The sequence below is a fragment of the Nicotiana tomentosiformis genome, chromosome 4, assembly GCF_000390325.3.
Source record: "Nicotiana tomentosiformis chromosome 4, ASM39032v3, whole genome shotgun sequence".
Lineage (NCBI taxonomy): Eukaryota > Viridiplantae > Streptophyta > Magnoliopsida > Solanales > Solanaceae > Nicotiana > Nicotiana tomentosiformis.
Window position 1 is genome coordinate 7,028,098 of NC_090815.1, and position 12,304 is coordinate 7,040,401.

The 12,304-nt window shown below is 32.5% G+C and overlaps 4 non-coding genes and 1 pseudogene across 4 annotated transcripts; all 5 read right to left on the reverse strand.

Annotated features, from left to right (window-relative positions):
• Positions 1–1,987: 1,987 nt before the first annotated feature.
• LOC104088081 (large ribosomal subunit protein eL6-like) lies at positions 1,988–5,575 on the reverse strand (annotated as a pseudogene).
• On the reverse strand, positions 2,477–2,567 carry LOC117274618 (small nucleolar RNA snoR109). Its single transcript, XR_004504757.1, has one exon. It is a non-coding gene; the product is annotated as a small nucleolar RNA snoR109 (small nucleolar RNA).
• LOC117274620 (small nucleolar RNA snoR109) lies at positions 2,702–2,792 on the reverse strand. Its single transcript, XR_004504759.1, has one exon. It is a non-coding gene; the product is annotated as a small nucleolar RNA snoR109 (small nucleolar RNA).
• LOC117274621 (small nucleolar RNA snoR109) lies at positions 3,315–3,392 on the reverse strand. The gene has a single exon (XR_004504760.1). It is a non-coding gene; the product is annotated as a small nucleolar RNA snoR109 (small nucleolar RNA).
• LOC117274619 (small nucleolar RNA snoR109) lies at positions 4,427–4,520 on the reverse strand. The gene has a single exon (XR_004504758.1). It is a non-coding gene; the product is annotated as a small nucleolar RNA snoR109 (small nucleolar RNA).
• Positions 5,576–12,304: the final 6,729 nt, after the last annotated feature.

Sequence of the window (12,304 nt, forward strand, 5' to 3'; positions counted from 1 at the left end):
AAGGATCTTGTTCTTTTTTTTTTTTACGTTAGTAACCAGTGTCAGTTGTAGATCTAGAAGAAACTAAAGATTTAATTAGATAATCCCCACATACAATGCCAAATTATTTGACCAAAAGTATAATTTTCGGCTGAAACTATTATATTTATGTAATAACAGGTTAAACCTAGTTAATGATAATATCTCTATATGCGAATCTTGAAAACGTGTGTGAGGTGAGACAGATCGAATAAGGGGTTGACAATAACAAGCATTAAATAGTCATAAAGTATAAGCAATAATGGAAAGTGGCTGATAATAAATAGTAATAAATGATATTTGAATAAATAGAAGGAGTGATTCACCCAATAAATAATTAGCTGAGTGATTATTCCTCCTAACAATGATGAGTGATAGACAGATCTTAGAACATTCGAAATCTTCTCGGATCTGATGGAAAAGTGTAGGATAATATAAACAAGAATCTTGATAAAAAGGTGTTATTTGTATCTTTTCAAGAGGAAGAGAATCTTTTAGCAAGGTCTGCTCTTATCAAAATGAATATCACATGCCCCTATTCATTATCTTTTTTCCTATTTATATGGGACATACCCCCAATAAATCCTAGTAGTATAAGTACAAAGAATATCCAATGAAATATTCTCTTTAATATCCTGCCCTAATAAACTAGCCGTTATAGCTTTTTTTTACAGTGCTCGACACTGACCATTTTCTGCATCTCGACCACGAGTTTCGCCATCTCCTGGTCGACCTCGGCTGACTCTTTTCTCGATATTGCTTAGTCCCAAGTACTGATACAAATATCGACCCATACACTAGCTTTATTATAAACATTGTTTTGTGTTAGTGCTAACTATCTCCTCCGTTTCATTTTATTTGTTGTAGTTCAACTTGGTACTCCCTCCGTCTCATATTATCTGTCATGATTCTTTTGTACACGCCCCTTAAAAAAAATTAATTAGGATGAAATTTTGATTACTTTACCCTTATTCATGTCTTAATATTTAATCTTTCTTCATTAGTATTTGAATAAAGTTAGGTGCATGTAGTCTTCAAGGATAATTATTACTAAGGGTAAAAAAATAGAAAGATAATCTATTTTGTCTTGAACTTTTAAAGTGACAAATAATTTGAGACAATTATTTTTAGTAACCACGACTAATAATATGAGACGTAGGGAGTACAAACTTTAATAAAAAAAGTTAGACTTCTTATGGTCTTAAATGAGCCATAACATTGTATGGTTATAAGACTTTTAAAGCTTTTGTCTTAAATCTGTCAAAATACTTGTGTGGCTATAAATGATTTTTATTAATTAAAAAAAAAAAAAATGTATCGATTTTTTTTTTAAAACAGACAAATAAAAGACTAGTGCCAAACAAAGTAAAGCGGAGAAATTACTTGCTATGAATTTTACAAATGCCTTTATTTAGGGAACAAATTTTCGTGGTTATGATGATATGAGGATTGTTGTTTATGATAGAACAAAAGACATTTTTATTTCATTTTGTCACTCTTCAGTCTTCCCCACTCTTGAAGAATGGCGATATTTATTACTCGAGAGTCGAGCATAATACAAGGAAAATTTCTAGTCTTCCTATGTATTACTAATGCAAGCATTAGTTATACAACTTATTTGGTATTATCTTATGAATAATTAATACATAACATACCATGTTATTACGAATACCAAGGCTATTAATGCATGTATTAGCATGGTCAAAAACAAAACCTTTAAGCCCCTTAAAGCTAAAGAACATGGAGGGCACTTTTGTAAGCAACTAATTTTCTTAAAAATTATGCAATGCATCTTAATATTTAATACACCACACCAAACAGTGCATAAAAAATAAACTAATGCTTGCATTAGTAATACACCTTATTCAGCATTATTCTTATATACCCTACCAAATGACCCTAACTCTTTTATTCTTTAGAAAATTGAAAAACAATTATCTTTATTTACTAATCAGAAAAGGCAATCAAGAATCAGAATACAAGTTTTGATCACTTGTTAATTTAAAGGAAATAACAAGAGACTATTAACAGGATTGAGTTGCCGATGAATTTACGCATTGTAACAAAATATAAGCACACCAAATTTAGGTTGACAACAGGGGAACATCATTTTTCTTCCTTGGAGAACTGTCTGCTTCTCACTTTACTGGATCTTGATCAAATTGGTTTTGCAATACTGATATCACAACAGCAACTCAACTGCAAACTGTCTGCTAAAAGAACGCAAAAAAACAACAGAAAAAGAGAATACTATAGTGTTTTCTTGTATGCACCTATAGACGCAAACTGCTGGAAGTCAAAGCAGTGAGCCTGGAAAGTGCATAGATGATTGGTTTTAGAAGGGCATCTTGAAATGGTTAAATTCTACGCCATTTCCTTCTTCTGCCCTTCTCATCCAACAGCCTACTATCACATAAACATGAACATAGAACAAGTGAACTACAACAACTAGCATAGGAAATGTAGGAAGTTCGGTAAGCAGATATGTCGACAGCAGAACAACAACCGGCCAGTAAACTTCCCAATTTGAATTCATGTAGCTACAGCCACATTGGCAATCAAAAACAAGAGTACTCAATTTCACCCTTCTCTTGGTACATGTAGCTTTCAATCAAGCATTAGAATTTGACATAAATTACCACATAAGTATGATCTTTCTAAAATGGATTACCACTAGTATTGGAGATGTAGAAAGTTCGGTAAGCAGATATGTCGACAGCAAAACAACAACCGGCCAGTAAACTTCTCAATATGAATTCATGTAGCTACAGCCACATTGGCAATCAAGATCAAGGGTACTCAAGTTCACCCTTCTCTTGGTACATGTAGCTTTCAATCAAGCATTAGAACTTGACCATTTCTAATATCTTACAGCCTAATATCACATAAGTATTACCTATGTTGTTCAGACTCTACAAAAATATTGCCGGGTGCGCGTTGGATACTCCAAAAGTAGTTTGGAGGATCAAGCACGGGTGCGGCAACATTTTTGGAGAGTCCGCATAACATAGAGTATTACAACAACAACATACTTATCCCTACCCTGTGGAGGTAGAGAGGCTATTTGCGGAGAGCCTCGGCTCAAGGACAAAATAAAAATGAGCAGTATCAACAAGCACTAACAACAATGATATAGTAAACAAGTAACAGGTAAACATATAACTCTACAAACAAAAATGCAAGGCTAATACTATTGCCATGAGAATGGCAAAGGAATACACGCAACTACCCCCTAACCTTCTACCCTAATATCACGTAAGTATTATCTTTCTAAAATGAATTACAACTAGTATTGGAAATGTAAGAAGTTCAGTAAGCAGATATGTCGACCGCAAAACAACAACCCGCCAATAAACTTCTCAATTTGTTACTCAATTTCTCACACCTTCTCTAGGTACATGTAGCTTCCGATCAAGCATTACAATCTGATCATTTCTAATATCAGAGGCAAATCCATCATCTATGCACAAAATGTAGAGCAAGAACATCTTAGATACAGTCAACATAGCTAGTAATAAAGAATAAACAGTTCCAACGAGGGATATCTCAAATTGCATGTTCTAATTTAAGATGATTCTCATCAACAAAATCCTTAATAAGAACCACTAAAAGCTAGTTAACAGGACACAAAAATAGAGATAACAAGAATCAATTCAAGTAAAAGTACTATAAAATTTCTTTGCCTAAAAGACTAACTCATGTGGTCTCATGCCTGACTTGAGTGAGAACCGCGCAGACAAATAATCCTTCAAATAAGGAACACCCTCAATAGCCTTGATCAATGCTGCATCAACAGTTTTCTGGTCATCTTTCTTTTCCTGTGGAGGAACATTTTTCTCCTGCGAGAAAAATAATGTGAACAGAAAAGATCCATTAGTATTTCAGTCAATATCAATCAACACCTCAACCTTAATTCTTTCATGTCCTAGATTAATAACTAAATATAAAAGGGTAAAAATTACCTTTTAAAATGACTTAGACGGTGTAAAAAGTGTTGTGCACAAAACATAAACTCGAGTTATATTTGTGATGGACTGATGGTGTGGTGAAGCAGAGAAAAGGTCTTGAAAATTGAGAGGCAGAAGGTAGTTGAGTGCAACAAATATATATATGGATTGTAAGAAGTTTGAGGAAGTTCTTTCTTTCTTTAAAGGCCTTATATAGTTAGAACGGAACTGCCGTCTATTGCTGGATTGTTCATTCCCAGGTATCTTGCCTTCCAGAAGTTAAATCATTCTGTGGCAAAAGTGCAACAGTCACCATAATTGAGGTGATGCAACATGAATTTATAGATATCGCTCCCTATGTAATGCTCCATATCAATTTTAATACAATTCTCCATATCCATTCCACTTTATCCGAGTCCATTTCATTCCATTACAGTTAAAAGAAATACAAATAGTATTTGAAATGTAAGAAGTTCGGTAAGCAGATATATGTCGACAGCAGAACGACAACCGGCCAGTTAACCTCTCAAATTTGAATTCATGTAGCTACAGCCACATTGGCAATCAAGATTAAGGATACTCAATTTCACCCTTCTCTTGGTACATGTAGCTTTCAATCAATCATTACAATTTAACCTTTTTTTCTAATATCAGTGGCACCCCTCCCGACATGATAAGTTTAAATTGCTTAATTTTCCATAAACATCAATCACAGGGCGGGCTCACAGTGTTGGTTGCACGTTCAGCTGAACCTATATTAAGAAATCCAATGAATATGTACAAATTATTAATTTAGAACCCAGTAAAGATTATAATCCTGAACCCATAAGGTTCAAATCCTAGCTCCGTCTCTGATCAACCATTGTCATTTGTGATAACCTAAAGGCCTTTTAAAAATAGACTCTCACTACATTTCACATTTATATCTAAAAATGCAAAAAATGATTTAAACTAGAAAGAATTAAAGCAGAAAATGAACAAATGAAAACAAACCTCTTTTTTCTCTTCAAAGAACTCGCCTTCACCCTTCTTCTGTTTCTTCTCAGCTACCTTATCAAAATACTTATCGTCAGTCTTCTCAACATTTACCTCACTAACATCAACTTTAGTTGACGTGGCAATAACATAAGCTTGATTAACACGTCTTAATGGAACTCTATTAAGGTTAAAAGGACCAGTAACAAGCAAAAGCCCAGATTTAAGCTGTTTTAAAAACACAGCTCTTTTACCCTTAAATCTTCCAGCTAAGATAATAAGCACAGTTCCAGGTGTAATACTTGATCTTAATTTTGTGGGTTTTGGCTTGTGTTTGTTTACAAGGGGTTTTGCGACCTCATCTGCTGGGTAAAATTTTGGGGGATTTGAGGTGGGTGGGGATGGGGTGGGTTTTTTCCGGTGTTGAGGGAATTTTGTGGTACATTTTGGAACGTGAGAATTTTCCAACGCCGGGAATTAGGTTTGGGTTGCGGATTGTTTTCTTGGGTTCCATTGGAGAAGCTTTGGAGGAAGAGAGAGTTAGCTGTATTATTTTGTTATATAGAGTTGTAAGCTAGGGTTAGTGACTGAAATGGCAGCGGTTCATTTCTCTAACTGGAGAACTGGTTATTTTGGGCTTGTTTAGAATTGTTGGATAATTGAGGAAAATCTATAAGTAGGGTGATTTATGATTGCTAATTCAAAATTAGTCACAGTTTTAAAAGTAATCAAAATTTAGCCATTTTTTTTGTGTAATACAAAATTTGAATAAAAATACCTTTAAAAATCTGAATTTTTTTCAGCATAATATGGTGGAGTTCGAATTTTTTATATGTGAATGTGTTTGAATTCCAACCTAATATGTTAGAAGTTTATACGCGAGATTTGTATATTTTTGTTCATATTATCTCCACATTAAGTAGTAACTATTTTTCAATGACTTTGCAAATGCGGACTATTTTTCAATCCTAGCCTATGCTATTTTTACTGGATCATTTGACATTAGATTTGGCCCTACAAATAGCCACTTTTTATACTGTTAATAAAAAATTAATCATAATTTCAAAACTAAAAAATATTTAACCACTCTGTAATGAGAACATAAATATCTAGACAAAAATATTCCTACTTAATACATGAAAAAATTCTAGCTTAACACGTTAGAGAAGTTTTTATAAGTGAAGCTTCGACATAGTTTGAAAACTTCCTAGCTATGAAATTCTAACAGAGTTTATTGAAGTTTCATTTTTAAAATCTTTGAACTCTAGCCCAACGTTGGGCGGATCATTTAGGCTTGGGCCAAATTTGACAGTTGTAGCAGGAATGTAAGTTTGCTTTGATTTTATCACCAACCTTTTACACGCTGAATGTATCTTGAGATACTTAAAGTTGGCACTATTTTTTATTTAGACACCTAAACTTAAGAGTGTTCCAATTGAGCACTTATAGTACCCCTAAACTTTTTCAATTAGACGTTTCTTGCTGAGTTGGCACATAGAGTGAAGTTCACCTAAAATAGGCGCGTGAAGAGCCCAAAAAACATATTTTATCTTCATTTTTTCTTTTTATTTCTTCCTTCTTCTTCTTCTTTTCTCTCCACCGTCACTTCCACCATTGTCTCCCCCACTTTCACCATTATTGTGCCTCCGCCATTAATTTAGCCCGAAAGTTTGAACCAACAATCGTCTAAGTTGATTGAAACCGAAGAGAGACCGTATTCTTCATTTGAAATCAAAACACCACTAATGGAGTCTTTAAGAAAGCTTGAAGGTTTAAAATGGGTTACTTAATTTGATGAAAATTTGAGAAATTAATATTGGGGTTGTCTTCGAGTCTTCGTGGGGAATCTTTAGCTGAATTTATAACAAATTTGGAGGAGTTTCTCTTGAAATTTTGGATTAAAATCGTGGTTAGAACAAGAATACACATGAAGATAGTGAAGAACACCAAGAATAATGATTTCAAGAACACCAATATGTCATTCTTTTGTCTTTTCTTTTGTTAATAATGTGTCATTTTCTGATTGGGTGTAAATTAAAGTTTTTTTTTTCTTTTTGAGAATGTTATTTTTTTTTTTTTACTAAATAGATTTTAAAATATTTTTTTTCTTCTTTTTTTTAACCCAAAATGATATATGTCCATTTTTTTATTTGTCATTCGCCACGGCAGCGAGTGCATTGCACACTCTTTGTAAGTTTGACTAATTGTCAAAAAAATATCTAATTGGAAAAGTTTAGAGTACTATAAGTGCTCAATTTGAACACTCTTAAGTTTAGGTGTCTAAATGAAAAATGATGTCAACTTTAAGTGTCTCAAGATATAATCAGCCTTGTCTAAACTAGGTTTCAATTCGTGGACAGTTCCTGTTTTTGCCCATCTAATGGTTGTCTTCAGGGGCGAAGCTACAGTGTAGCAAGGGTGGTCAAATGACCACCCTTCGTCCGAAAATATCGAAAAATTAACATTGTGTATATAGGTAAAATTTTGGATTTACATGCATTTAATACATATTGAACACCCTTGCAACAATGAAGGGTCATAGCTCAGTGGCAAAGGGTGGTCAAGAGGGCCTCATAGGCGCGGGTTCGAGCTTCACTCTCCACAATTTTTATTTTTCTTGTTCAAGTTTGAACACCCTTGAAATATTTTCTAGTTTCGCCATTGATTGTCTTTGGTGAGTGTATCACGGCATCACTTTGAACAAAATTAAACTTCATGTCAAGAGAATTCTCGTTAAAAAAAAAATGTTCGTTCATACACATAATAACACTCATATATACTAAGATCGACGTACTGGTTCCACACAATCCAATAATATATATTGAGCTTATATACTGGTTCGGTACAATTATATTTTAGGCATGACATGACACTATTGGATTTATTTACGGACCATTGGTGCCAACATTTGACAAGGTTATTACAACAGGTGCGGAGATAGGATTTGAAGTGTACGGGTTCTAAATTATAAATACAGAGTCTAAAAAAAAATCACCTGATTTTCTTCTCCGCCCTGACCACATATGAAAGTTTTCTTCTTAATAAGGGCATAAGGCCACTCCATGTGAATGCAAGTTGGTCTCACTAAGAAACTAAAAATAAGAAATTAGGACAACAACCACATACCTTGTCTGTCTACTTGTACTCCAAATTTAAACTTTTGGAAAGAACCAAAGCACAAACTGACAAAGAGAATGAAGTTCAAAATGAGGGATAACCCTAGAATCAAAAATTAAAAATTAGATTTTGTATAAATTGTCAAATATAAAATATAAGAGGAAAATATGAAAGAAAAAAATCAGGAAAGAAGAATTGAAGAAGGAAGAATGGCCTAACTTCTAAGGGAGAAAGAGCATACATTCATACACAGCGAGAGTTGAAAGACGTCTGGATCCGGCAGATTGCGGTAGCAGCGCCAGCGATCAACAGAGGCAGAAACCTAGCTTTTTTGATTTGGAATTGAGAAGATGAGAAAACGTGTTTTTGTTTAGAGAAGGATTTGTTTATTAGAAAGAAAAAAGATTTTATGTTTTATTTATTAAAAAGTATAAATGCTAGTTTAAAGGAAGGCAAAGTATCGTTTGGACTTTGGAGTTGTTTCGGAATTCCGATGTCGTTTAATTTGTGCTTTCTTAGAAAGAAAAATTATAAAAAGCAACAAAATAGCTCAATGTTTTCAATGTGATTCGAACCCGCGCTTTCTACAGGCGAACCTAGGAACTCTTACCATTGAATCCAGAGCCATTTTGTTACTGGGTTTGGCATGATATATTTATATAGAATCAGTAAAAAAATTTAATACAAATATAGGGTCTCGAAAAAAATCACTGAATTCGTCCGAACCCGCACCCTCTACTGTAGCTTCGCCTGTGATTACAAAAGACACGATCTCATCATAATTGCACTCCAATGAAACTAAACTTACATAGACAAGAATATATTGTAGAATGATTTAAACCCTTTAAAAAATTTATTAAATACTTTTGAAATACATAAGAAAACGTATAATCATGTGAAAAAGAAATCTACTAGCTCTCAATAGTAAATACCATCAATTTGGATAAGTATCCAATATCCATGAAATTAAAGACAAGTATAAACTAGGGGCAAGTGCACATGTAGTTATTTTTAGGAATGCTATTTAGAGATTAGTCAGTACATATTTTGTCCTGAAATTTTAAATTAAAAATCTTAACTTTAAGACAATTTAAGATATTTTTATCCTGAAAAATTAAACTAAACAATTAAAATTCACGACGCACTGACTAAATCCTAATAGCACCCTTTAGAGTTGCTATCAAATTAAGCCAACATAGGGTAAATCAAAAGACCTCTATATTCTTTTCTAGGTCTCTCCAAAAAAATCCCTTTATAATCTCCCCTCCAAATTCTTTTCCAACCCCTTTCTCTGACCTTGGATATTCACCACTTATAGTACTTTCGAGTTTCTAGTAAAATTTATTTATTTTCTTGTTAGAATAAGCTTATATACCAAATTTCCAATTATGGGTGCAAAACTCTGTTGTCTCAACCACCCAAATTCAGAACCCCAACAACCGAAAAAAATCACCCCAACAAATTCTAAACAAAATAACGAAAATACAAATCCTCTTCAAATTCACAAAGCTTTGCAAATTTTTTTCTCAGTTTCAAATATAAACGCTAACTATGACGGAGTTGTGCCTAGTGGTGAAGTACAAGTTAATATCATATTTAATTCGCCAATTAAGAGTTTTGAGGAATACGATTAATAAAACTTTCTATATTTTGCTGTGTGTGAAAGAACATTCACCAAACAAATAGAAATAAAACTTGGTTAAGTAGCACAACAACAATATACGCATTGTATTCTCATAAATAAGATTTGGGGAGAGTATATACGCAAACGTTAGTTCTACTTTGTGGAGGTAGAGATCAAGGATGTTTCCGAAAATTTATGTAATCAGCTAGCTAGTATCAAATGCTACCATTTTTACCATTTTTGTGATTCTATTATTTTTTGGGGATAAAACACGCCAAGCATGTGTTTTTAACTTATTTGTTACTCCCTCCGACCCAATTTATGTGGTATTTAATTAGATACGAAAGTTTTAAAAAAAAATGTGGTCCAAAACAAATCAATAGATATGTGTATAACTATAAATCTCTCATTAAAAATAAAATAAAAAAGTTTAAAGTTATATTATTTCTAGACGAGGGAGTATTATTTCTAAATAAAGAGGTATGTTATTTTTTCAGGGACAAACTGAAAAAGAAAGTATGGCACATAAATTGGGACGGAGGAAGTGTATGTTATATTGTATACCTACCATTTAAGTTTATATATGCCTTAATAACCAGTAGTATGCTGCTATAATGTACTCGAAAGACATGCATTTTCCATTTTGCTGTGTGTTCCAAAGTTAGAAAATTAAGAATAATACACACGGACGACGGGTGTTGTAAGGCGAATAATTGAGCGTCGCCAATTTGGCTACATGAACTTTTACCTTATTACTAAGGGTTCGATTCCTATTTTGTAATCCCCTTCCCCATTTCTCCCTTTCCCTACACCCTACGTGACAAAAATTAAAAAAAATTCTAAGCTGGAATTGTTTATCTAATTGCTATTAAATTTAGGTTCCGTGCTCTCACACGTATATACACTTTTTACACTATCATTTTTAATTAACCGACAACAATATTTATAAAGCTCTTTGTAAGAAATCTAATATGATAATTAAAAAGCAAAGTAACAACTCATTATAATTAACCAAATTGCTCTAATAACTTATACGTAGTATACTTCTTTTATACTAATAGAATATACTAGTATCCATGAACGTGTGTTACACGTTAATAATGACACATGATGATTTAAATATTTATTTATATGAAGGAACAATAAAATTTAGTTAATGAGAGAAATTTTATGTATAATAATACAACAATCATCTAAATGCCAAAAAATATTATTACATTAGCATAATACATGGAATTTAAAATAAAAGGACATCATCAAAACTTACACAAATGATCAATTTTGTCATGTTAGTAACTATAATTATATATTATAGTTTAAAAGTATTTAATGTGATGGTATCTTAACGAACACTTATTTGTGGACAATATTTTTGTGTGTATGTTTTCTCATAATGCGTTGGTTGCTCTGCCTTAACCAGAACTCTTATTGTCGATCTTGATATCCCTCTTGAAAGTGTAATATACAGTTGTTCGTGCAAGAAAATATATTGCGGTAATATAATTCAATATTTAGGATGTTTGACCTTGTGCTTTATTTATTATATTTGTAAAACATAAACATACTAAAAATTATTTTCACACAAATTTAAAAGGATATTACTTAGTTTCAGATGACGAAAGTTGAATTCAGGGATAAGAATATACTTAGAAGTACATTAACCAGTATCATACTTTTTGCATGTATGACGTTACTGTCAAAACTTCTATATACCATTTATGTGCTATTACATAAGCTATTCGACGTATCTAAGTTTTTCAGTGGCATAACGGGCATATTTTTCTTCAAAATTAACTATATACAATGGAAGATCAATTTTAACTTAGTCTATTATATATACGGTGACACTAACATACGTAAGAAATAATAAACTTGACAACAAACATATATGGTAGAAGGTCATTTGGTACTAAAGTATTTAAGTATTCTTCTTGGTAGTAAATATTAGTATCATTTTCTTGTTGAGTCAAAAACTGAAAAATATTTTATTTTTACTATAAAATTTTGCAATCAACCTTTTATTTAGTTGATCAACATATTTATTTCTGCTAGCTAAAATATCTTTTTAATTCTATCATGTGATTTGCACAAATTGCGTTCTAATCTAATGATAGAAATATTTCTCTTATTAAATGCACTACTATTACCATTGGGATTGATAACCAAGTGTTTAGGAAGAACCAAATCATTTTTTATTGGATGCTCTTCTTCGTTTCCGACACGAAGCAAGAAGACACTAAATACTGGATATGTTCTTACTTTATATTTCTTGTAGCTGAATCTTTTTCGTTTGAGGCTAGAAGTATACCTTTGGCAAACTAGCTTTTACAATCTCTACTTTTATCGATTTTGGAACTACTGGTAGTACTTGACAGAACCTCACCTCCCAAACCATTAATTTTTCACCAAATGGTTCATTAATATCCATATCTCTACAACTCCGGGCAATTATTTCGATCGTTTGACACTTAGCCATAAGTGCTTCATCCCATATTATCAATTTTGCTTTCCTTATAAATTTAGTACTGTTGCTTTGCTTTGATATATTTGTGATGGTTATTTAAGTTGTTTGAAAAGGTATATCAAATCTAAAGTGAGTGTCCTTACAATAAAATTATTGTTG